Raw genomic sequence first — 27,491 nt, 5'->3', positions numbered from 1 at the left:
TACCACTATTGCTCTCCCACTCTTTTTCCTCCCTTCCTGAGCAGCAGAAGCACCCCTGGTGCCAGGAAGTTGACTGCTGCTGCCTTCCTCTGGTAAGTCATCCCCCTCAACAGTATCCAAATTGGTATACCTGTTTGAGAGGGGGATGTCCACAGGGGACCCCTGCACTACCTGCCTGCTTCTACTGCTCCGCCTGATGGTCGCCCATTTCCCTTCTGCCTGTGCAGCCCTTACCTGCGGTGTGACCAACTCACTAAACATGCTACTCACGACCCTCTCAGCATTGTGAATGCTCCAAAACTCATCCACCCGCAGCTCCAGCACTGCAATGCGGTCTACAAGTAGCTGCAGCTGGATACATTTCTGGCACACATGGTCGTCAGGGACACAGGCAGCATCCCTGAATTCCCACATAGTGCAAGAGGAGCATAACACGGGGCTGGGCTGTCCTGACATAACTTACCCTTTAATTAATTTAAATTAATTCAATACCACCAATTAAAGATATACACTAGGGCGCTTGTATGGAGATATTCCTGGAGGTGACATCTGATCACAAGATGCTTGCTCACAGTTTGCAACACAGAATCATGAAAAGGGATGTGATACAAGAGACATAGGTCTTTCTGGGTCATCTCCCTCAAACGAAAATATAAGTCTGAAAACACAAATGTTCCACATGTACGCTGACAACTCATATCACAACCACACCACTATTTCCCTCGACCCCGCCACTGTCTCTGATTTGTCCCACTGTTTGTCCATATCCAGTACTGGATGAACAGAAATTTCCTTCAACTAAATATTGGGAAGACCAAAACCATTGTCTTCAGTTCCCACCACAAACTCCGTTCCCTGGCCACTGACTCTATCCCTCTCCCTGGCCACTGTCTGAGGCTGAACCAGACTGTTCGCAACCTAGGTGTTGTATTTGACCCTGAGATGAGCTTCCGACCATATAGCCGCTCCATCACCAAGACTGCCTACTTCCACCTCCATAACATTGCCCGATTTGCCCCTGCCTCAGTTCATCTGCTGATGAAACCTTCATCCATTCCTTTGTTACCTTTAGACTTGACCATCCCAATGGTCTCCTGGCCTCCCAACTTCCACCCTACATAAACTTGATCTCATCCAAAACTTTGCTGCCCGTATCCAAACTCGCACTAAGTCCCGTTCACACATCACCCCGTCCTCACTAACCTACATTGGCCCCCGTCCGGCAATGCCTCAATTTTAAAATTCTCATCCTTGTTTTGAAATCTCTCCGTGGCTTCACTCTCCCTATCTCTGTAATCTCCTCTGGCCCTACAAGCCTTCAAGATCTCTGTGCTCCTCCAATTTTGGCCTCTTACGCATGCCGATTTTAATCACTCCACCATTGGTGGCCGTGCCTTCAGTTGCCTAGGCCCTAAGCTCTGGAATTCCTCCCTAAACCTCTCCGCCTCTCAACCTCTCTCTCCTCCTTTAAGACACTCCTTAAAACCTACCTCTTTAACCAAGCTTTTGGTCATCTGCTATATATCTCCTTATGTGGCTCGGTGTCAAATTTTGTTTGATAACGGTCCTGTGAAGCACCTTGGGATGTTTTGCTATGTTAAAGGCGCTATATAAATGCAAGCTGTTGTTTTCCAAATACTTTTTCATGAAGACATTACCTCTTTAAGCTGTATTATTTATGTACCATATCATACTGATCAGAATTAAAAGCCACTGTAACTGAAGTGCTTCCTCTTAAAATTTGACATCTGATCAGTAAAACTGCAGGTTCCTCAGAGCTGAAGCAGTTTTCTTAGGTGACATGTTGTGACCGCTGTGTATTTCAGAATCACATCCTGTAAGGAATGAGAAGCTAGAAGGCAAACCTCTTGACAGTACTCAGCAACTGTTTACAGTGCTCTTCCAGGCCAATATTATCCACTGTGCAGCACGTGACAGTGTTACACAATTATACTGTCGCAGAACTGCAGTCATGCATCTGCTTTACCCACGGCGTATAGTATCACAGTGTTAGACAAACACATTACATCAGGAGGACTGTGGTCATGAATTTGCATTGCCCACTGCCTAAAATGTCACATTATTATACAAGCACATTGCATCAGCCCACCATCCTCAAATCTCTATCTCCTGGAAAGATATGGATGCAAGTATTATATTTTAACTCTGTCTTACAAAATAGCAATAAATATAGTAGACTGACTTTAACATGCATGGCATACAATCTGTATTTTGCACCAATACAATTAGGTGTTTTTAATAAGCATTTCATTTGAATTGAAGAAATCACTAATTCTTGGAGGCTTAAGGACATATCATCACGGAGGTAAAAATAGCTGGATATGTACAGCAATAGATATTTCACTCAATCCTTCCAGGAGTCCATTCCTAAGGCTCAAAAATAAGATGCTGAAGGCACAAAATTCGGATCCGTAGATTCCATTATTTGGGCACTACGAGTGCCCTTAGAGGTCTAAAATGGCATCCACGCCGCGCGTGCACACTTCTGGTGCGAGTCGCTCTGGGCGCCAATATGGTGAGGGTGATAGCGCGCATGGTGAGTGTCCGCCGGAAGTATGCAGATTAGGCAGATCATCGCGTCTGCATGCTGATTTGACACCAGCTCTGCCATTTTGGAGCTCAATGCTCCAGCTAACGCCCTCTCTTAAACTCACACAGCTGCACACGCATTCAGCAGCAGGAAGGACCCCCCACCATCATCGACTACTTTCAGGTTAGTTGCTAATTGATTTCTACTGGCTGTTGCTGTGATTGTACAAGTGTTTGGTGCTTTCTAGAGTTCTTTAAAGTTGCTAAAGTCTACAGGGAGTGGTGTGGCAGATGCTGAAGGACTTTGTCCTGACTTCAAGGTTTCTGCACAAACCAGTTGCTCCCAGACATGGGTGCACTAGTAGGAATTCCCCTTGGAATACAGCATGACTTGCAGAGAGGCCATGCAGAGCAGGACAAGCTGCTGAAAGAGGGAGAAGGAGGAGGGGGAGAAGGACTCTCAGCAGGAGGCCATATCGGCCCAGGGTCTTCAGGGAGCAATCCTCTGACCTGAACCTCAGCGAGGAACAATGTGGGAGATGTCTGCACTTCAGTAAGGAAGTCCTCACTGAAATCTGCCACCTGCTGCAGCCACAACTACAACTTCAGAGCAGGGCGAGGACCACATTGCCAGTGGCTGCGAAGGTGACCGTGGCGATGAACGTTTATGCGTCAGGCTCCTTCAAGGCTGCAGCTGGAGATATTTGCAATATCTCGCAGTTTCCCGTCCAGTGTTGCGTAAGGGAGGACACTGAGGCTCTCTATTCAGAGAGCTGACTACATTTCATTCTCTCAGGCCAGAAAGCAGCAAGCAGAGCGAGCACGGGGCTTCATGAGGATTGCAGGGTTCTCCATGGTGCAGGGTGCCACTGACTGCATGCACATCGCTTTGAGGTCGACGCATATCAACTGTAAGATGTACGGCAACCGAAAGGGATTCCACGCTCTCAACGTCCAGCTGGTGTGCGACTATAGGCAGAGAGTCATGCAGATCAATACTTGGTATCCTGGAAGCAGTCATGATGCCTTCATTCTGCAGCAGTCCGCCATGCCATCTGCATTTGAGCCAGCACAACAAACCAAAGGGTGGCTACTGGGTGACAAGGGCTATCCGTTGATGACATGGCTCATGACTCCAGTGCGCAACCCATGTACATGTGGGCAGCATGTATACAATGAAAGTCATGCTGCCACACAAAATGTGATAGAGCAGACCATTGACATGCTGAAACAACACTTCTGCTGCCTGGATGCTCTGGAGGAGCCCTGCAGTACTCAGCAGAGTGGATGTCAAGATTTGTCATGGTCTGCTGCATGCTGCACAACCTCGCCATCCTGAGGGCACAGCCCTTGCCACCAGCTATATGGCGAGCAGCTGAGGAGCAGGAGGAGGAGCAGGATGCAATCTCTTTGGGTGATGTGGGCTGTCAAGGTTGAAAATCATGAGATGTGGGTATGAGCCACATTGAGCAGTGCTAAGTGTTTGAGGGTGAGGTGAAGCTATGAATGTTAGGTATAAGTCGTGATTGATAGAGCTTGTTGTTAGGTGAGTGATAGCGATGTGGTGCACTGAGCAGTGTGTGAGGCTAGTGATGCAGTTGGTAGGATATGGCATTTGAAGATGAATTCACTGATCTTGATCACTCGTGTGAGGTCATTGAACTTTTTGTGGCACTGCATCCAGGTCCTCGGGGCTTGACTCCTGGCATTGGCCGCCACGGCTATCTGGTCCTACTGCCTTCTGAGCATTATATCCGGTTCTCACCTGATGTCTACACATACGTATTTTCTAGGGGTTATTGAATAGTGATCAGAAGCCGAAACTCTGACTGATTTTTCCCATCTGTAACTCTGGGACACTGAGACCAACTCCAACTCCCCAGTTAAGATCAGCTAACTAAGCATATTAACAGGAATCAAACTTGGAAGCTTCTGGTCTATATCAGTGTTTCTCAAACTTGTTTGGTTGCAAATGCATTAGTAATCACCAACCCCCCCCCATCTAACTTATAATACTATATAATACTCATAATATGAAAGTGCTGACAGCATCACTCCTTCGCTTATGTCATATTTCCCTTTACCACCTCCCAGAAAAATAAAAATAAATTAAACTGAAAACATTCAATAATAAAACTATAACATGCAGTTTCCATAAAAGCCAATCGGCAATTTATATTTATTTACTATTTTTACTGTTTGTTTTATATCTGTCCACAAATTTTCACTTTTTAAAAACTTTTATACTTTATTTGACAGCCACCGATGAAGCTATATCGTTATAGGTTATTTGCACTTTAGCTCAGTTTGGGGATTTTTTATATACCACTGCAAAAAAAAGATTTATCATGTATAAATAATGAGAAAGAAATTCTATTACTGATTTGAGGACTGTCTTGCTAAACATTTCTCTTATTAGTGAGATTAGGTCATCATTACAGTATGTAGCTTTCCCGCGTTTTTATTGTGGGTTATTTGGGGTAGGATGCGGTGCACATAATGCTTTTAAATTAATATGCATTGATATCACTAAAAACTTGTAAAATCATAATATTTAACACAGCAGATGTGATTTCTAGTACGCCGAAAATCTCTAATACCCTGGCCCGTAATTTCCGATCGGAGGCTTCCTGCGTGCGGATACCTCCTATCGGAAAAAATCTACGAACTTACCCGGGGGCTCCCGAGGTGCGGACATTTCCGATGCTGGGCCTCTCCACAGTTGAAATGCGCAGGGCCCACGTATCCCAGGGGTACATGCGGTTCGCAAGCATCCCTGGGATCACATGGGCCAGGCGAGCCAATAGGAGAAGGGAATCTCCCTTCATACTTTTGACAGATCGACCTGTCAAATATATGAATGGGGATCACCCCAAAAAGACACTAAAACATTATTCGCATGCCTGAAACCGGTATTTCCGATGCCCCTAGGGGTGTGTACACAGCTCGTATACACCCACAGGCATCGGAAAATACGGGCCCCTGTCTTGGGGGTGTTAGTTTAAGTTGAAAACAAGGATGAAAATTTTGACCAGGAGCTTAACCGGGAGCCAATGTAGGTCAGCGAGCACAGGGGAGATGGGCAAATGGGACTTGGTGCGCCAGAGGTAATGATGCAGGAGCGGGAAGAGAAGCCATTGCAGATGATTCTCTGGCTACGGTTAGATAGATAACAATGGAACCACGCGAGTGCAGTCCCACCCAGCTGGACGATGGTGGAGTGGCGTTTGAGAAGGATGGAGTGGTCAACCATGTCAAAGGCTGCAGACAAGTCACGAAGGATGAGGAGGGATAGTTTATCTTTGTCACAGTCACAAAGGATGTGACACAAAGGATGTCATTTGTGACTTTGATGAGAGCCGTTTCAACACTGTGGCAAGGGCGGAAACCTGATTGGAGTGATTCAAACATGGAATTGCGGGAAAGACAGGCCCGGATTTTGGAGGCAACAACACATTCAAGGACTTTGTACAGGAAAGGGAGGTTGGAGATGGGGTGGTAGTTTGCAAGGACGGAGGGATCAAGGGTTGGTTTTTTGAGGAGAGGGGTGATGACGACAGATTTGAGGGAGAGGGGGACAGTACCTGAGGAGAGAGAACCATTAACAATATCAGCTAACATGGGAGCCAGAAAAGGAAGTTGGGTGGTCAGCAGTTTGGTGGGAATAGGGTCGAGGGAGCAGGAGGTGAGTCTCATGGACAAGATGAGCGCCGAGAGGACTCACTTGGTTCTCAACTGTGCGCAGTACCACACCAAGTGGAATGAGTTTGGCGGCCAAATTACAAAAAAGAAATACCCTCAAGCCTAAACTGGTCAGAATACAAAATAGTAATTCAACAACATTTTAAAACAAAAAATTATCTTTTCTACCCCATGCTGGAAGTGGCCATTTTGTGGGTAACAGTCATGTGATTTCATTAATTAGTTACATCATTGCCCTCTGCTGAACAACCAAACACATACTCACAAAATAACAGACCAGATTACTGTATTCATGTTAACATGCTAAACATGGTGTGATTTTTAAAAATTATTTTCTTCCATCATTTTTAACTTTATTATGTATTTTGGATTTTCTCTTGATGGTGCACTTGGGCACAATTAACATAATTGCTTCATGTGTTTGCAAACAAATAAAAATAAGGTTTGGTAAATATTTTATTTCCATCAAGTCAACACCCATCAGGGGATGGTGTGAGGCAATAAGCTGTCACACTAGCCTTTCACCTCTAGTGCCCACATTCAAATCTAGCCAAGACTTATGGGGTAAAAATCATCTTCTGTTGGTTGACCTAAGGGCTCAACATGTAATGAATTTGAACAGTCTCAACCCAGTTTAAAGTGAGCATTGGGTGACCTGGGAGTGCTTCATCCTAAAAAGGAAAGATAATCCATTTCCCAGCATGAACATGTCAATTCCAAATTGATGTTACTGTTATTTAATAAAATGAGGTTTTAATTTATTCTACCTCCAATAGATAGACCTAATTTTGCAGTACAGTATTGTGCAATTCAAGTCTGTGCTACACATGTTTATTCTAAAAACATTTCCCTGTGAAATTGTAAAGCTGATTAACAATCTACCTGCTGCACAGTAAATGGGCACCGTGTTAATCTCATGCTATTATTGAGCAATATCATCAGCTCTGATGAAATTGGAATGAAATTAAATGTTGCTTCAGAGACCAGAGCGTCAGGAGAGGATTTATAACAGTTATTACTTCATTGCTCATGCTTCGCTACTTCTGGACTATTTAACATGCTAAACTATTGATTTTCAGGAATTGAAATGAAGCCTGCAGTTGGCTTTATGAAGAATACAATTTAACCCTTCAATGGATAGTGGTGGTTTTCACCCCAGGAGGAATTGCTTTAGTTCAATAATCTGGTGCTGCACTGGGTTAAAATGTTCTCCTTTCACATCTGGGACGTGGGGTCAAATCCAGCCAGATAGATGGAATGAAAGGCTCGTCTCGACTGGCAACTATGATTCCTAACTGACATGAGTTTGGACAGTCTTAATGTAGATCCGAGCAGACATAGGTCCACAGTTCAAAACTATACACAGTTTAGCTGAAGTGTGTACACAATTAGTCAGAGAGGCCACAAGAATAATTAGTGCTGGAAGTGTAAAAATTCACACTGGTGCAGTGGAGTTAAGGAGTATCGCTGGGGCAGGATAGAAGCAGCATAAACTCTGCATCTGATGCAATCACCAGATTGCAATATTTTTCTGTATTTGTTGGCTTCATAACATGATGGGAATTTTGCCAGCCCTGGGGAAGCAGGTATGGAGGCGGGACTGCTGGGAAAATGGCAGAAACTGGGAGCGGGTACCGACCCCGCTGCCAACCCGCCTCCGTGCCATCGTCCCGGGCGTTGGGTCCCCGAGTTGCGCAGGGTCCCGTCTCCTCGAGGCGGGAAGGGGATTAGAGCCAATTAACTGCTTGTTAACAGGCAGTTAAGAGGTTTATCCCCATTTTACGCCTGCAATTGCAGGCTTCCCGACGGCTGCAAACCTCGCCAGGGTCAGCGAGGCGAGCAGTGGGTCTGCGGGGGTGAGAGGGGTCAAAATGTCAGCTGTAGAGGTGGGTGATGGGTGCAAGTGCGGACAGGCAAGTTTGAGAGGTGAGTGTAAAGTGTTGGAAAAAGTTTCCTTACCTTTGCTTCTTTCTGCAGGCTTCAACCTTTGAGGATCCGGAGGTGCCTCATCTCAACGGCAGAGATGACAGAATGGCTGCTGCATTCTCAGATGCAGCAGCCATCTGCTTTCTGCTGAGGAGAGAGGTCTTGGTGAGCCTGTGTGCAAGGGCTCACCTTGAACAGAGATTGTCAGTGTTTGACAGCTTCTCAAAGCTGTCAAACGCTGACAATTCATCTGTCAAAACATTTTCGACAGATGAAGCATCCTACGCTGACATCATCTGTCACCGGCTTTCCCATAATTGGCCGGTAAGCCCACAGGCTTAACAAGGCCGATCAAGGGAAAATAGCATGGGTTGGTTAGATGTCGCTGGGGGCGGGACTGGAACCCGGAAACCAGAAATTCCACCTCCAGCACGTCTCCATTGAGAAAATCCAGCCTGATAGTTCTGTTAATATATTCAAATTATTTGAAAAAAAGTTGAAAACCACTGTGTTAGACCTCATAATGAATATCGGGAGGGAGTAGCGGAGGTGATCGAGGGAAGTAGTGGTATCAATCGGGGGTTGAGTTTTAATGTGGGGTCGAGAGGCATACTCCTGCTCCTCCCAGCTCCACATTCAGGTAAGTATATTTGAAACACCTTGTTGGTTGCGGTCCCTTGTAATGATCATGTGCTTCCTGCCCACCATACTGGAGGCATAGGAGGCCTTTAGCACCTGGAAAAAACGGCGCTGCACACTCGAATTTCTAGACCGCTGAGTGTGCCTTTCTGGGCGAATGTGCTGATTATTAAAAATCAGAGCATTAGAAGTGTATAAAACCAAGCAACATTTCTTAAAGGGAACATTGCACCTTGCAAGTTAATGTTGTGAATAAAATCTCAGAGGTGGGCAAATAAAATTGGTCAATATGGTTGATACTGTGAGGTTTACTACTAAAAGAAAGTATTTGAACAGTCTGACTGACGCAGCTCAAACAGCGAGTAACAGAGAGTAAACAATACAGGCTAAATGGCACCTCATTCAAAGAAAAGCTGTCAGTTACATGGTTTGTCCACACATTGATGAACACACTTTATTAAAACATTTTATGAGATAAGAAATCAATAAGAAACCCCTAATAGATAGTGAATTTTCTATAAAGGAAAAGATGATTACTGATTGGATAACCCTCAGTCCGTCTAATTGTTTGAGCTACCTCTAACAGCTGTAAGACATCAGTTTTATCAGATGAGTGCCGGAATCCTTTCTCTTCAAACCCTTCTGTGTGCCATTTGCTCAAGACTTCACCAACTGCAGTTATACAATATAAGAACATAAGAACATAAGAAGTAGGAGCAGGAGTAGGCCATACAGCCCCTTGGGCCTGCTCCGCCATTCAATAGGATCATGTCTGATCCGAATCTAGACTCACGTCCACTTCCCCGCCCTCTCCCCGTAACCCCTAATTCCCTTATCTGCTAGGAAACTGTCTCTCTCCATTTTAAATTTATTTAATGTTGCAGCTTCCGCAGCTCTCTGGGGTAGCAAATTCCATAGATTTACTACCCTCTGAGTGAAGAAGTTTCTCCTCATCTCAGTTTTGAAAGGGCAGCCCCTTATTCTTAGATTATGCCCCCTAGTTCTAGTCTCACCCATCAGTGGAAACATCCTCACCGCATCCACCCGATCAAGCCCCCTCACAATCTTATATGTTTCGATAAGATCGCCTCTCATTCTTCTGAACTCCAATGAGTAGAGTCCCAACCTACTCAAACTTTCCTCATACGTCAACCCCCTCATCTCCAGAATCAACTGAGTGAACCTTCTCTGAACCGCCTCGAGAGCAAGTATATCTTTTCTTAAATATGGAAACCAAAACTGCACACAGTATTCCAGGTGTGGCCTCACCAATACCCTGTATAACTGCAGCAAGACTTCCCTGTTTTTATACTCCATCCCCCTCGCAATAAAAGCCAAGATTCCATTGGCCTTCCTGATCACCTGCTGCACCTGCATACTAACTTTTTGTGTTTCATGCACCAGGACCCCCTTTGTACTGTAGCACTTTGGAGTTTCTCTCCATTTAGATAATAACTTGCTCTTTGATTTTTTCTGCCAAAGTGCATAACCTCACACTTTCCAACATTATATTCCATCTGCCAAATCTCTGCCCACTCACTTAGCCTGTCTATGTCCTTTTGCAGGTTTTTTATGTCCTCCTCACTCACTGCTTTCCCTCCCATCTTTGTATCGTCGGCAAACTTGGATATGTTGCACTCGGTCCCTTCCTCCAAATCGTTAATATAGATTGTAAAGAGTTGGGGTCCCAGCACTGACCCCTGCGGTACACCACTAGTTACTGATTGCCAGCCCGAGAATGAACCATTTATCCCAACTCTTTGTTTTCTGTTACATAGCCAATCTTCCACCCATGCCAGTATATTACCCCCAATCACGTGATTTCTTATCTTGATCAGTAATCTTTTGCGTGGAACCTTGTCAAATGCCTTTTGGAAGTCCAAATACACTACATCCACTGATTCCCCTTTATCCACCCTGTATGTTACATCCTCAAAGAATTCGAGCAAATTTGTCAAACATGACTTCCCCTTCATAAAACCATGCTCACTCTGTCCTATTAAATTATGTTTATCCAAATGCTCCGTTACTGTTTCCTTAATAATGGACTCCAACATTTTGCCAACCACAGATGTTAGGCTAACTGGTCTATAGTTTCCAGCTTTTTGTCTACTTCCCTTCTTAAATAAGGGTGTTACATTAGCAGTTTTCCAATCTGCCGGGACCTTTCCTGAGTCCAGGGAGTTCTGGAAAATAACCGCCAATGCATCCACAATCCCTACCGCCACTTCTCTCAAGACCCTAGGATGTAGGCCATCAGGTCCGGGGGATTTATCCGCCTTAAGTCCCATTATTTTAGTGAGTACCATCTCCTTAGTGATTTTAATCATGTTTAGCTCCCCGCCCGCCCCCCCCCCCATTGCCCCCTGTTTGTCCAGTGTTGGGATATTTTTAGTGTCCTCTACTGTAAAGACTGATACAAAATATTTGTTCAGCGTCGTTGCCATCTCCATGTTCCCCACCACTAGCTTCCTGGTCCCATCCTCTAAGGGACCAACGTTCACTTTAGCCACCCTTTATCTTTTTATATAGCTGTAGAAACTCTTGCTAACTGTTTTTATATTTTTTGCTAGTTTACTTTCATAGTCTATCTTCCCTTTCTTAATTAATCTTTTAGTTGTTGTTTGCTGGCTTTTAAATGCTTTCCAATCTTCTATCCTCCCACTAGATTTGGCTACTTTATATGCCCCTGTTTTCAGTCGGATACTATCCTTTATTACTTTACTAAGCCACGGATGGCTGTCTTTTCTTTTATTCCCCTTTTTCCTCAGTGGAATATATTTATCTTGAAAGATGTGAAATATCTCCTTGAATGTAGACCACTGCTCTTGTACCATCTTACACTTTAATCTGTTTTCCCAGTCCACTTTAGTCAATTCTACTCTCATACCTTCATAGTCTCCTTTACTTAAGCTCAGTACGCTGGTTTGAGATCCAACTCTCTCATCCTCAAACTGAATTTGGAATTCAACCATATTATGGTCACTCATTCCAAGGGGATCATTTACTAGGACATTTTTTATTAATCCTGTCTCATTACACAGGACCAGATCTAAGATTGCCTGCCCCCTGGTTGGTTCAGTTACATACTGCTCAAGGAACCCGTCCCTAATACACTCTATGAACTCTTCCACAAGGCTGCCATGCCCAATTTGATTAGTCCAGTCAATATGAAAGTTAAAATCCCCCATGATTATAGCTGTTCCCTTATTACAAGCCCCAACTATTTCCTGATTTATACTTCGACCAACAGAGTTGCAACTGTTAGGAGGCCTATAGACTACGCCCACTAGTGACTTTTTCCCCTTATTATTCCTTATCTCCACCCAAACTATTTCACTATCCTGATCCTTTGACCCAATATCATTTCTGACTATTGCAGTGATTCCATCCTTGATTAACATAGCAACCCCACCTCCCTTTCCTTCCTGTCTGTCCTTCCTAATTGTCAAATACCCTTGTATGTTTAGTTCCCAGTCATGATTATCTTGCAGCCATGTTTCCGTAATGGCCACCAGATCATACCCATGTGTAGTTATTTGTACCGTCAACTCGTCAATTTTGTTACGAATGCTGCGTGCATTCAGATAAAGAACTTTCAAATATGTTTTCTGACAATTTATTCCTGCTTTTACCCCTTTTACTACTTTACCTTTATCATTATACATTCTGTCCCTTCCTGACACGCTCTGGTTTTTAATTCCCCCACTGCTACCTTGCTCTATTGCCTTCTCCGCTGTCATTTTTATTTTTCGCTCTCTTAAAACCTCCCCCCCACTAATTAGTTTAAAGCCCTCTCTACAGCCCTAGTTATTCAATTCACCAGGACTCTAATCCCAGCACTGGCCAAGTGAAGTCCGTCCCAATGGAACAGCTCTCTCCTGTCCCAGTACTGAAGCCAGTGTCCCAGGAAGCAAAACCCATTTCTCCCACACCAGTCTTTGAGCCACGCATTTAACTCTCTAATTTTATTTACCCTAGCCAAATTTGCACGTGGCTCAGGTAGTAATCCAGAGATTATTACCCTTGTGGTTCTGCTTTTCAATTTGGCCCCTAGCTGCTCAAACTCCCTCAGCAGAACCTCCTTCCTTGTCCTATCTATATCGTTGGTGCCAACATGGACCATGACAACTGGATCCTCCCCCTCCCACTCCAAGTTTCTCTCCAGCCCAGAGGAGATGTCCTTAACCCTGGCACCGGGCAGGCAACACAGCTTTCGGGACTCTCGCTCTCGGCTGCAAAGAACTCTATCTATCCCCCTAACGATACTATCCCCTACCACGACAACATTTCTTTTATCTCCCCCCATTTGAATGGCCCCCCGCTCCACGGTGCTGTGGCCGGATTGCTCATCCTCCCCGCAGTCCCCATTCCCATCCTCACAGGGAGTAAGAGCCTCAAACCTGTTGGACAAGAGCAAGGACTGCGGCTCCTCCAACACTACCTCCTGGATCCCCGTACCTGCCTCACTTCTAGTCACACCATCCTGACCCTGGCCACGGACTACATCTGAATTAATTAATCTAATTGGTATGACTACCTCCTGATACACAGAGTCCAGGTAACTCTCCCCCTCCCTGATGTGTCTCAGTGTTTGAAGCTCGGACTCCAGCTCTTCAACACGGAGCCGGAATTCCTCGAGCAGCCAACACTTACTGCAAATGTGATCACCGTGAGCATCAATGGTGTCCACCAGCTCCCACATATTGCAGCAGCAACACATCACCTGATCTCTCATTCTATGTAATTAATTAAATTTATTAATATTATTCTTAAATACCCTCTGCCCCGATTCTAGATGATGAATATCGCACCTTAGAAACTATAAACCACAGAGTTTAAGCTTAAAAAGAGAGAAATACTCACCAACCAATCACTTACCCGCTTTCTGGTGACGTCACACTTGGATTACTTTTTACCTCTCTCCTTCCCTCTGAGTTCCAAGATTGGAGATTAGTACACCTTACCTGGGTCTCGGGAGCCTTTATACAGCCGTTCAGCCCGCGATTCCCGCCGATTCTCGCACTGAGGCCTTACCTGGGTCTTGGGAGCCTTTATACAGCCGCTCAGCCCGCGATTCCCACCGATTCTCGCACTGAGGCCTTACCTGGGTCTCGGGAGCCTTTATACAGCCGCTCAGCCCGCGATTCCCGCCGATTCTCATACTGAGGCCTTACCTGGGTCTCGGGAGCCTTTATACAGCCGCTCAGCCCGCGATTCCCACCAATTCTCGCACTGAGGCCTTACCTGGGTCTCGGGAGCCTTTATACAGCCGCTCAGCCCACGATTCCCGCCGATTCTCGCATGTCCAATCCATGTCAGGTTATACAGGTGATACAACAGTATCTACAGAGCAGCAGTGATATCCGCCCTGCTGTATGCCTTAGAGACATGGACCATGTACAGCAGGCACCTCAAAGCACTGGAGAGGTACCACCAACGCTGCCTCCGCAAAATCCTGCAAATCCATTGGCAGGATAGATGCACCAATGTCAGTGTTCTTGGCTCAGGCCAACATCCCCAGCATCGAAGCTTTGACCACGCTCGATCAGCTCCGATGGACAGGTCACATTGTCCGCATGCCCGATACGAGACTCCCAAAACAAGCGCTTTACTCGGAGCTCCAGCATGGCAAGAGAGCCCCAGGTGGGCAGAGGAAATGCTTCAAGGTCACACTCAAAGCCTCCTTGAAAAAGTGTAACATCCACACTGACACCTGGGAATCCCTGGCCCAAGACCGCACAAAGTGGAGGAGAAGCATCCGGGAAGGCGCCGAACACCTCGAGTCTCTTCGCCGGGAGCAAGCAGAAGCCAAGCGCAGGCAGCGCAAGGAGCGCACATCAACCCAAGCACCCCACCCACCCGCCCCTTCAACCACCATCTGCCCCACCTGTGACAGAGACTGTAGGTCCCGCATTGGACTCATCAGTCACCTGCGAACTCATTTTTAATGTGGAAGCAAGTCATCCTCGGTTGCGAGGGACTGCCTAAGAAGAAGAATGATAGATGATACTGTTCCACCAGGGTTGTCACTTGTCCAGTTTTGAACTTTACGTTCTATTTTTCTTGTGTGCTGACTGAGTAATTTCCAAAATTCAAACCAGACAACAAAAGTTTGTTTTTAAAAAAATTAAAGTTTTTTCTCTATTTACTTCTGTGTCTCATCATGCACAAATGTTAATTATTGGGGTTATTAAGGCTTACATTGATTTGTCATCAGGAACAAAACAAACCTCAGAACAGCTATGGTCCTGTTCCTGCCTACATTTGATAGAAATATCTGGTAGACAGACAGGCACCGAGGAACCATTGTGTACTGTTAAGAACCTGGCGGAGCTAAATAACAGGAACATAAAAAGGCCGATCACGTGCTTTGTTCCCTAATACGCATTTGTAAGAAGTGGTCAGAATTAAGGAGACACCAAGCAGTAAAGAACATATCCGATGAAAGGTCATCGACCTGAAACGTTTCTCTCTACAGATGCTGCCTGACCTGCTGAATGTTTCCAACATATTTTGTTTTTATTACAATCATCAGCAATCAAACAGTCACAGATACAATCATATCATTTATAGCACCCAAACAAGCCATTTAGCCCAATTGATTTATGCTGGTGTTTATGCTCCACATGAGCCTCCTCCCACCTTATTTCATAACACCCTATGAATGACTCATAAAAGTATAAAACGTTTAAGAGAATAAAATCTCCATGCAAAGTCCCTATCTCCCTTTCCTATATTTTCCAGTGATAGCTGTCCCCGTTGAATGAATAATTGTTAAATAAATAAAACATTTAAATGAATTGCAAAAGTCTGGATTTAATCATTTAAGCGTTATACAGCCTCGCTAAAGCTGATGTGTTAAGCCCTTTTTTTGACAATCATTGTATCAAACTCTTTTTACAAGCACTTTTGCTTTCATGCATCACCCCTGTGCTCGCTGGCCTACATTGGCTCCCGGTTAAGTAACGCCTCGATTTTAAAATTGTCAGCCTTGTTTTCAAACCCCTCCATGGCCTTGCCCATCCCTATCTCTGCAATCTCCTTCAGCCCCACAAGCCCCCGAGATATCTGCGTCCCTGAGTCAGCTGTGGCTCAGTTGGTAGCACACACGCCTCTGAGTCAGAAGGATTGTGGGTGTCAAGTCCCACTCCAGAGACTCGGCCAACGTTGTCTACCTCATTCGTTGCAGGAAAGGATGCCCCGGAGCATGGTACATCGGTGAGACCATGCAGACACTGCGACAACGGATGAACGGACACCGCGCAACAATCGCCAGGCAGGAGTGTTCCCTCCCAGTCGGGGAACACTTCAGCAGTCAAGGACATTCAGCCTCCGATCTTCGGGTAAGCGTTCTCCAAGGCGGCCTTCGAGACACACGACAACGCAAAATCGTAGAGCAGAAACTGATAGCCAAGTTCTGCACTCATGAGGACGGCCTCAACCGGGATCTTGGGTTCATGTCACGCTACATGTAACCCCACCTGACGTAGGGTCACCCAGACTCGAGTCGTCGTTGGCTTGTTCTCTCTACACAGATGCGTCCGGGCCTGCTGTGATTTCCAGCAAAAAAAATGTTTTTTTGTCTGTTTTTTGTTTTTCATACAGACCCCAGCATCTGCAACATTTGACCCCTTGTGACCCCACCTCATTGTTCTTTGATGTAATGTTTTCCTGACTAACCTGTTTGGACACCATTCACACCTTTGATTGCTGTGATTATCTCTCTGCCGAGGTGTGATAAATGGCAGTTAGAAAGATTACCTGTAATCATCTGGCATTATTCTCTGACTATATAAGCTGTGTCTTTATGCATCTCTCCACTTCACCTGACGAAGGAGCAGCGCTCCGAAAGCTTGTGATTTCAAATAAAACTGTTGGACTATAACTTGGTGTTGTGTGACTTCTTACATTTGAGCACATAAAGCTAGGCTGACACTCCAGTGCAGTGCTGTCAGAGGTGCCGTTTTTTGGATGAGACTTTAAACTGAGGCCCTGTCTGTTCTCTCAGGTGGATGTAAAAGATCTCATGGCACTATTTCGAAGAACAGCAGGGGCGGTATCCTGGCCAATATTTATTCCTCAATACTGTAAAAACAGATTATCTGGTCATTATCACATTGCTGTTTGTGGGACCTTGCTGTGTGCAAATTGGCTGCCGCGTTCCCCACATTACAACAGTGACTCCACTTCAAAAGTACTTAATTGGCTGTAAAGTGCTTTGAGATGTCCTGGTGGTTGTGAAAGGTGCTATATAAATGCTATATAAAACCTACCTCTTTGACCAGGTTTTTGGTATTCTGGCCTAATATCTCCTTATGTGGCTCGGTGTCAAATTTTGTTTGATAACACTCCTGTGAAGCGCCTCGGGATGTTTTACTACATTAAAGGCGCTATATAAATACAAGTTGCTGTTGTTGTAGCAGATGTGAAAATCGACCCGTAACCAATTTAGTGATGTCTTCTTCACCTCATCAGGTGCTGGGGCTCAAGCACTTTTGGCAATCAATGTGACAATTACTTCTGTTTGTGAAAGCTGTGTCATCAGGTGCTAATGCTCAAGCCTGATGCTAATAACTAGCTGGATAACCCAGTTCATCCAGTGTCTCTAGTTAAAAGGCAAGCATTAATTGATAAATTGTTAAAAAATCTGTGCGATATCGCTAGATGTGAATAAACTGATTTTAAAGATTTTATAAGTTAATTTTTAAAGACTAAGGCCTAGAAATTCAGTATAGCCACGTTCGGGGCGCTACAGTCGGGCGGCCGCTAAAGTTTGCGCCCAGCGCAAGTTCGCGCCACCTTCGCCGATATTCAGTGGCATCGCCCCAAGAGGTTGCTGCTGCGCTAAAACAGGCGATGCACGACTATCATTAGGCGCTAAGCCGGCGGTCCGGGGCGATACCCCCGAGGGCGGGCGCAGCGCAGGTGCGGCGAGTTGCTGATTGACGGCAGACACTCTGGCGCCGGTGAGCTCTTAAAGGGGGCTGGTGTATTTCTTCTTTTTGAAAGGCCGAGACTGTTCGTTTTGTGTTTTTGGAGGGGGCTTCTCTCCATTAGTTTGTAATGTGGGAAGGGCAGAGGTTTCCAAGTAATAAATGTTCTTAAATCGCACTGCCAATGCTTTATTTTGCAAGTCCTGGTTGCCCTGCTCAGCTGAGGGCTTGTGAAGCGGCTACATTCATCTGGTGACATTGGCACAAGCCATTCCCTGAGAGGGGGCCTAGAACCGACGTTCAATAAGCCGCCGACGGGCGGCCCTTGCACTTTCTGCCTCCCTCCTGTGCTGGTCCTCCTCCTCCTCCTCCTCCTCCTCCTCCTCAGGTGGTCCTCCAATCTCTGGTGGCAGTGGCTGAGTCCTGCGGATAGCCAGGTTGTGCAGCATGCAGCACACGACCACGAAATGGGAGACTCGCTCCAGCGAATATTGTAGGGCTCCTCCGGAACGATCCAGACAGCGGAACCATTTCTTCAGGACGCCGATTGTTTGCTCAATGATGTTCCTGGTTGCTTGATGGCTGTCATTGTATCCCTCTTCAGCAGGGGTGCTGGGCGCACGGAGCGGGGTCATCAGCCAGGTGCACAAAGGATAGCCTTTGTCCCCGAGAAGCCATCCTCGTGGGTGAGGCTGGGCCTGGAACATGTCTGCCACAGCAGTCTGGCGCAGGATGAAGGCATCGTGGCTGCTGCCTGGAAAGTGGGCATTGCCAGCTAGGATGAGCTGCCTGTGGTCACACACCAGCTGAACGTTGAGCGAATGGTAGCCCTTCCGGTTGCGGTAATCCTCGGCATTCTCTAGAGGTGCCCGCAAAGCCACATGCGTGCAGTCAATGGCGCCCTGCACCATGGGGAAGCCCGCTAATGCTGCAAAGCCCATTGCACGCTGTTGCTGCCTGACAAGGGCCATGGAGAAGGAGATGAACTGACGTCTCCTTCTGAAAAGGGCATTGGTCACCTGGTGGATGCAGCAATGCACGGCGAACTGGGAGATGTTGGAAATGTCCCCAGTAGCGGATTGGAAGGAGCCGGTGGCATAGAAGTTGAGAGCCACCGTCACCTTCACTGCCACCGACAGAGACGTCCTGCTCCTCAGATGTGGCTGCAGATCACCGCCAAGCAGGTGGCAGATCTCAGTGACCACCGCCCTTCGGAATCGCAGCCTCCGAACACACTGCTCGTCAGACATGTTCAGATAGGAGAACTGCTGGCGGTATACCCTGGGTGGGTAAGGCCTCCTTTGCCGACGCCTGTTGCCCCCTCTCCATCTGGCCATGACTGCCACTTTCTCACGGCGTCTGTGAGCCCTTTGAATGCAATGGAGAAGGCCAACGTTTGCACCCATTGCAGCCCCCATTATATGTTTGCAATCAATGATACGACACTGAAGGTAAAGACAAGTGGCAAGCTGTGGCCTGAAGCCACAAGTACCTGTGCGAGTGTTGAGCCAAAGCAGAAAGCTCTCTACCTTTGTCTCTCTCCAAAGATCCGTCTCTCAAAAAGGAGTGCTGCAAAATGGCTGCCTTTTCTACTGCAGGAGGAGTGCCCTTTAATTTGCGCCCCCCGCGCCCCGCATCGACTGAGAACCGTTCCCCTCTACCAGTCGCTAGGGGCGCCAGACGCACAATAGGGCGGCGCCACTGAATTTCCGGTTTGGGGCGAGCAAAGGGCGTTGCACGATGAAATAACGTCAGGATCTGCGCGCGCAGCTGAGCGCGCGCAAAGGCTTTGCGCCGCCGCTAAATCTTTAGTGAAGTTGGGGAGAGGCGCAGATCACACTGCGCCCGGCCGCTAGCCGCCTAGCGCCCAACATCTCCTCCTCCTAAGGCGCTAGCAGCTGGCGTAAACAACTGAATTTCTAGGCCTAATTTCCTAATATCTGTCCTAAAAGTACTCTTCTCTGGTTTAAATCTGAGCCCCCTTCTGCAGTTTAATTTAAAACAATATTCTGGGTTCACTTTTTCTATGCCTTTAACAATCTTATATACCTCTACAAGATCATGTCCCAGTCGCTACCTTTCCAGGCTGAAAAGTTAAGTTTCGCCAGCCTTTTCTCATAACTTAGACCCTGATACTGGGGATTAGCCTCGTGGCTCTTCTCTGCACCATCTCCGGTGCTTGAATGTCTCTTTTGTTTCTTGGCGACCAGAACTGGTCTCAGTACTCTAGTTGTGGTCTGACTAGCACGCTAAAATGCTTGATCATCACCTCCTCTCACTTACATTCTATTGTTTTGGCTATGTCATTCAATGCTCTACATTAAAAGAAAGATTTGCATTTATATAGAACCTTTCACAAGCTGAGGATGTCCCAAAGTGTTTTACGCCCAATTGAATACATTTGAAGTGTAGTCACTCGTGTAATGTAGGAAACCCGGCAGCCAATTTGTACAAACAGCAATGTGATAATGACCAGATAATCTGTTTTTAGTGACGTCAGTTGAGGGATAAATATTGGCCAGGACACCCCTGCTTTTCTTCGAAATAGTGCTATGGGATCTTTTACATTCACCTCAGAGGGCAGGCGGGGCCTCGATTTAACGTCGTGTCTGAAAGACAGCACCTCTGACAGTGCAGCACTCCCTCAGCACTGCACTGGAGTGTCAACCTAGATTTATGTGCTCCAGTCTCTGGAGTAGGGTTTGAACCCATGACCTTCTGACTCAGGGACGATTGTGCTACCAACTGAGCCATTCTGAAAAATGGAAAATATCACACTGGTGTAGTAAGGGGTACTCTTCTGGCTTCGGGACTCGGTCACATTGTCAGAACCGTATCGAGGCAACATTACCCAACATCTAACACTTGCTCTGCCTGACCCCCGGAGAGGATTTGAACATGGCGCTGACATCCATTCTTTTGATCAGCCTAGCAATTCAAAAAAGTTTGGGGTCGATTTTCATTAAGCTGTCGGGAAGGAGGCGGGACTACAACTTTCGGGTTTTAGTCCCGCCTACATCGACATCCGGCCAACCCACGCGATTTTCCCTTGATTGACCTTGTTGAGTCTGCCCAGCGGGCTCAGCAGGCCAATTAAGGGCCACCCGGCAACAGGTGACGTCACAAACTGCAACTTCATCTGTCAAGAGTTCTTGACAGATGAAATATCAGTGTTTCACAGCTGTTTGAAGCTGTCAAACACTGACAGTCTGACTTCTAACCTGGGTCCTTCTACACAGACTCAGTTAGAAATCTCACCGGCACTGAAAGCTGAAGGCTGTCACTTTTGACAGCTCGCAGCCATTTTGCTTTCAGTGCCGGCTGAGTGATGGACTCCCGAAACCTAGAGGAAGAAAGGCTGTTAAGGTAAGTGCAGGGAATTTAAACTTCTTTACACACTTTAGACACACCAAACACACTTACCTTTGCACTCATGCACCCATCACTCACCTGAATACCGACATCACGACCCCTTCAAGTCCTTCAACCCGACGGCCCACCTGCTCTAACCTGGCGTGGTTTGGAGCCGTCGGATATCCCACACGACACCCCTCAAAATAGGGATTAGGCTAAAAACTGCCTGTTAACTACCTGTTAACAGGCAGTTAATTGGCACTAATCCCTTCCCGCCTCGGGTCGGCGGGTCCCAGTGCGGGGCGGGTCCCAGTGCGGGGCGGGTTTTGGGCGGGATCATGTCGGGACCCCCGAATTCAGGATTTCCCCCCCCCCCCCACCACACGCCTGAAACCCCGCCTGACGGCTCCAGGAAAATCGACCTCTTTGGTTTCTCCAACGGATTATTTTGTTTTCAAAAAATAACGATGTAGCACATAGAAAACTCTCATCCGGGATTTGGGGGGGGGCAGGGGAGGTGTTAAATCCATGGTCTTATTCACAAATAGCCTGGCAATACACCATGCAGGATCACACTTGGGAATAAGCACTAAAGCTAGGCAGCAAAAGCCTGCTGGTGGTGTTGTCTGTGGCAACTATCAATTCTTTCCAGAGAGATGGGAAGAAAACCGGAGAAAAAAAAATTGTAGAAAAAAATACATACATTGAATTTATGTACTCTGGGTACAGGATCTGTGCTGCTTAAACTATGTCAGTTTTACTGCCCCAATGCTCAGGTAATTAGCTGGACCACTGATTAAATCTGTCAATGGTTAAGTCATTATAACCTGGGTCGCTTGAGTTCAGATCCAGAACATGATTTACAGCAGTCCGGTCAGATATTAACCATACAAGACAATTTGACCCTTTTCAAACCATGTAATATCTGACTAGCTGACTTCATTTTCTATTTTTACAGATGAGCTTTTCAGGATAATGCAATCAGAGAATACTGAGTATAGGAAACAGATAGAGGGGCTGATATAAGTAGAGCACTACTATTGATTGGCATCAACAGCAAGGGCACACAGGTTAGGTCTGGTTGAGTCAAGGCCTTAAATCAATCACGGTGCTCTGCTCTCCTCTGTAGATTATACTGCTCCTATGTGTCGATCAGAAAATCCAAAACTAATATTATTTACCGCAGTATATACTCATTCTCATTGGTGGCTAAAACGTTAGTACAACATTTTGGTCACTCTCACAATAAAACTGGCTTCACACCAGACGAACAGGGCTGCTGTGTTTTGCTCCAGTTCATGTGTGTGTGTGATTAAACCAGTTTAAATTCTCCTTTGTAATTTCACTTTTGAGCTGGCTCCAATAACGCAGTGCGTGACTTAACACGTGACGGGATACTGAGCCGTGCGCTCCAGGAAGGACTCACGTTTGAGCATGGTCTGTGTTGAGGTATTATGGCCGGAGTTTTCACATTGCAGAGAGTGTGGGTTTAGGGGCGGGGCGGCAGTTAAAAGCTCTGAAATTGACAGCGCGTCGGGAACCCACCTAGACCCCGCCGACTTCCGCATTTAACTGGGGTGCGTTTCGCAGCGTGCCACGGACCCGCTCGGGCGACCTTATTGAAGCACTTCACTGCTCGTTGAGAGACCCTTCAGAGCCTTTCTAAAGTGAGGTTTCGCCTCTAACTGCTGGTGCACGGGATTCACGGACCTTGGGAAGCTCGCCTGTGAAGGGGAGGCGGGAGCTCAGTGGCCATTGTGCTACTTCATTAAGTGACAGCTGGAAAAAACACAAATACTCACGCCTTACACCTGCTTCCTTGCCTAAGGGAAAGCCTCTTGCTGGCCTCATTTTGTGCAGAGATTTTGCTTTCAGGAGTTTGCAGGTGATTTCTGCAACCTCTGAAGCCGCTCTCACCACATTGCAAGTCACTCTCAGTACATTGGAGGATTGTGCCTCTGATCTCCACTTTACATGGCATCTATCTGATCAGCATGGGTGCCTCTTATGCTGTTTCACCTTGGGACCTCAGATTCGGACCAAGATGAGCCCCAGCACCAACCACACCAGCAGCAGCAGCAACACCACCACCAGCAGCAGCAACAAGACCAGCAGCCTTCTTCTCACCGACCTGATGCTCCACAGGAGAGAGGGGATCAGCGCAGGGCTGCACCGCGCCGGAGGCGATACCCCCAACACAGGGTATACAGGCAGAGGATGAGCTTCCTGGACATGACTGAACAGCAGTGCGTCAGGAGGCTCAGGCTATCACGCCAGGTCGTCGCAGACATTTACAGCTTGCTAGAAGAAGACCTGCTGCCCAGAGGACCTGGTGGACACAGCTGTCAAAGTCACCACCGCCCTCAACCTCTTCGCTTCAGGCTCCGTCCAGGATCTGCAGCAGACATTTGCAGGATCTCACAGTCGGCCGCCCACAGATGCATCACCCAGGTGACTGAAGCCATGTTTCACAAGTCAGCCAATTATATACTCTTTGCCACTGATGAAGCCAGAGATACTGAGCGGGCGCTCGGCTTTGCAGCTCTGGCTGGCTTCCCACAGGTGAAGGGTGTCATCAACTGCACACATGTGGTCATCAAGGCACCCCCAGATATCCCAGGAGTATTTGTGAACCATAAGGGCTTCCACTCCCTCAGTGTGCAGCTCGTCCGCAGCCACAAAAAAGATCATCATGCATGTGTGCGCCAGATTCCAAGGTTAGGACTCTTTTATCCTGCATCTGTCCACCCTCCCTCAGCTCTTCGCACCTCCGAACAGACTTACCAGCTGGCTGCTTGGAGGCAAGGGCTATCCACTGAAGACATGGCTGATGACACCCTTGAGGAGGCCAAGCAATGAGGTCGAGGAGCGCTATAATGAAAGGCAAATGATGGCCAGATGTGTCATAAAGCAAGCAATTGGCATGCTGAAGATGCGCTTCAGATGCCTTGACAGATTTGGAGGAGCCCTTCATTACATACCAGTCAGGGTCTCCAGAATGATTGTCGCATGCTGTGTGCTGTACAACATAGTGGATTGGAGCTGCAGGAGGAGCAAGGCGCAGAGCCCACTGCCTCTTCAGTGGAGGAGGAGGAGGAACAGGTGGAACAGAAGGAGGAGGAACCTAAGGTGGACATGGCACCAGCAGCGGCGCACATTGCTACCCGGGAGGCCCAGGATGGTCTCATAAGTTGCACCAGTGCACCCATCTGGCTCCCAGATTCTGTACCAACTTCCTCCGCACCTCCCCACCCACCAACACCACAAAGAAGTCCTAAAATGACCAAACCATTTCTGTCACACACACACCCATTGCTCGAGGTTAAGTAATGTCTCATCATTCACAGCAAATGACAAGGCCACTTCCCAAGTAGCAGTGGAAAGTGGTGCAAAGAAATAAATGTATGTGCGTCATAAATAGAACTGGAACTTAGCACTAGCATTTTGGCAAACACCCATGTGCATACTCTTGTGCATCTACGATTGTGGCTTTTTTATTTTCCGAGTGCTTCTACGAGGTGCAACCCCTGTGGCTTCAGCAGAGGTAGAGGCAGGCTGATCACTTCCCTGCTGTGACTGCTTAGACACTCTTGGCGGACGTCCTCTGGGTTTGGGAGCCTGTGAGGGCCCCGCCAAAGACTGCTCCTCCTGCAACTGTGCAGGGGCAGACTCGGGCATCGGGATCCGAGGCAGCATGTGGGGCTCTGACTGAGGGGGAGGCAATGGGGGAGAAGTGGGAGCACTTTGAGCAGAGCCCCCACTTCCACCTGCCCTCTCACCATCATCTCTTTCATGGGCCACCCACACTTCCCTGCTAGCAAGGAGCTGGAGAGCACCTTACTGCACATCAGTGGGGTGATGAACGCTCAAGTCTACGTTGGTATCCGTTCTAGAGATGAGTTTAATAAGAGTCTGCAATCTATTGTTCACAGAAAGCATGTTCCCGTTTGACTGGCGCATTAGCTGCTCCATGCAGGTGGCCATCCTTTCAATGGAACAGCACATAGTCGCCATCGCCTGCGATATGGTGCTGCTCATGTTGGAGTTGGACTCCTCCATTCTCTCTACAATCATACACATCACGGCTGGAAAAGCTGCCTGTTGTGTATGTACCTTTAAGAGAAGAACTGATTCTATACTGCAGGACCGGCAGTGACCACCCCTGTATATAAAGCCATAGCAGGCTTCTGTACGTCAGTCTTAAGTTACCCTCTGTTCAGTAAATACCTGTTATTATTGTTCTCCTGCAGTCCGTGTATTATTTATACTCGGACACTACATTGGCGACGAACAGGTTCGAACTCACCTGCAGTACTGCATCACCTCACGGGGATCTTTCCCTGAGAAGAAGCTTTTGGAGGTCGAAGTCAGAACAACAGGCGTCGACCGCGGGCAACCGCCCAAGGATCCATCGGAGTTCGGAGAGTTGCAGGAGAGGCTGTGGAGAGCTGGGCTTGGCTCCCCAGTCAAGGTGTTCCAGCAAATCGTGCTGGTAGCAGGTAGTGCGCTGACCCTTCCGGGCTGCGGCGGGCTCGAGCGGCTCTGAAAAGGGGCCATGCAGCGTCGTCGGGAGGAAAAGAGAGAGAGAGAGGGTGGAGTGCACAGGGCGCGGTCGGTGCTCAAGACCCGGGCAGCGTAGCGAAAATAAAACAAGGGGAAGGAAAAGTGAGACGCGCCGAAGCCGGCATTACCCTGCAGAATGCTAGGAGCAGCGTGGCAGCAAGGGGAAGAAGGAAAAGCGCGGGAGGCGCCATTTTATTCCATTGGGGAAGAAGGAAAAGCGCGGGAGGCGCCATTTTAATCCATTGGTGAAGAAGAAAAAGCGCGGGAGGTGCCATTTTAAATCACCCAAGATGCCGAAGAGTGGCAGTATCACTGCTTTCGACAACGAAGTAGAAGACTGGACCACGTATGTGGAAAGAATTGAAGTGTACTGCAAGGCAAATGAGGTGGCCGATGGAAAGAAGGCGTCAGTATTATTAAATTTGATGGGCGTGAGAACGTACGGCCTATTGCGGAATTTAATTACCCCAGCTAAACCAATGGAGAAAAGTTTTGAAGAGATTGTTAATATCTTACAGGAACACCTAAACCCTACACCGCTGCTGATAGCAGAAAGATTCAAGTTTCATAAAAGAAACCAGCACACAGATGAGAGCAATGCTGACTATCTTACGGAACTACGCAAGTTATCGAAGCACTGCCAGTTCGGAGCAGGACTGGCAGACACCTTACGGGATAAGTTTGTCTGCGGGCTCCAGAGTGAAGGAACCCAGAAACGACTACTTTCGGAAAAGGACCTGATGCTAGAACAGGCTTTCAGTGTGGCAGTATCCTACGAAGCAGCGGCACGGGGAGCTGCGGAAATACAAAAGAAACCACAAGAATACAGCGCTAACAAAATGGCGTATGGAGCAGAAAAGTGCTATCGCTGCGGCAGAACAACCCATGATCAGAAGGACTGCTGGTTTAAGGACAAAGTATGCAGGCAATGTGGGAAAATGGGACACATAGCAAGAGTCTGCAGGTCGGGAAAGAAAACCAACACTACAAAAACTACTAAGGAAAAGTACAAGAAAGTAAAGAAATTGACAGACAGTAGTTCAGAAGATCAGGAGAGTGATAAGGACTCCGGGAGCAGGAGACTAAGTTGTCTAAAGTTACACAATGTGATCGCAAAGGAGGATCACCGAATCATTTGGGACACCCTCATGATAGCAGGGTCCCCAGTAAAGATGGAATTGGACACAGGATCAGCCCTAACTGTCATGAATCGACGAGACTATGAGCGGCTATTCCCACACATACCCTTGAAGGACACGTCCATTGTATTGAAGACATACACAGGGCAAAAAGTCTACCCCAGAGGAAAAATAAGGGTGCCAGTTGAATACAACGGCAAGGAAACACAGAAACTGTATCTATATATACTACCAGATGGAGGACCACCATTATTGGGACGTGAATGGATCCGAAAAATACAATTGGATTGGCAATCCATTCAGGCGCTAACTGTGACTGATAAAAAGGATGATGACGTCACACCTGGACGACTGTCAAAGATTCTAACTGACGCGAAAGAGATGTTCCAACAAGGACTTGGGACTCTAAAAGGAGTAATGGCAATGATAAAAATCGAAGATAACGCAAACCCAAAATTTTTTAAGGCCAGACCGGTACCTTACGCGATCCGCCCAGCCGTTGAAGCAGAGCTGGAGAGTCTGGAGCGTTCGGGTGTGCTGTCCAAGGTGGACTGGAGCGAGTGGGCCACACCCATCGTTCCTGTAATGAAGAAATCATTGAGCAGCACGCCTGGGGAACCGAAGAAGGTTCGCATCTGTGGGGACTTCAAGGTAACTGTGAACCCAGTCCTGCACACAGTAC

This window comes from Somniosus microcephalus, chromosome 1 (genome assembly GCF_052327205.1).
Source record: "Somniosus microcephalus isolate GS21.2 chromosome 1, FLI_Smic_1.0, whole genome shotgun sequence".
NCBI classification, from domain to species: Eukaryota; Metazoa; Chordata; class Chondrichthyes; order Squaliformes; family Somniosidae; genus Somniosus; species Somniosus microcephalus.
The sequence above is the reverse complement of the archived record's forward strand: the minus strand, read 5'-3'. Positions refer to the sequence as shown.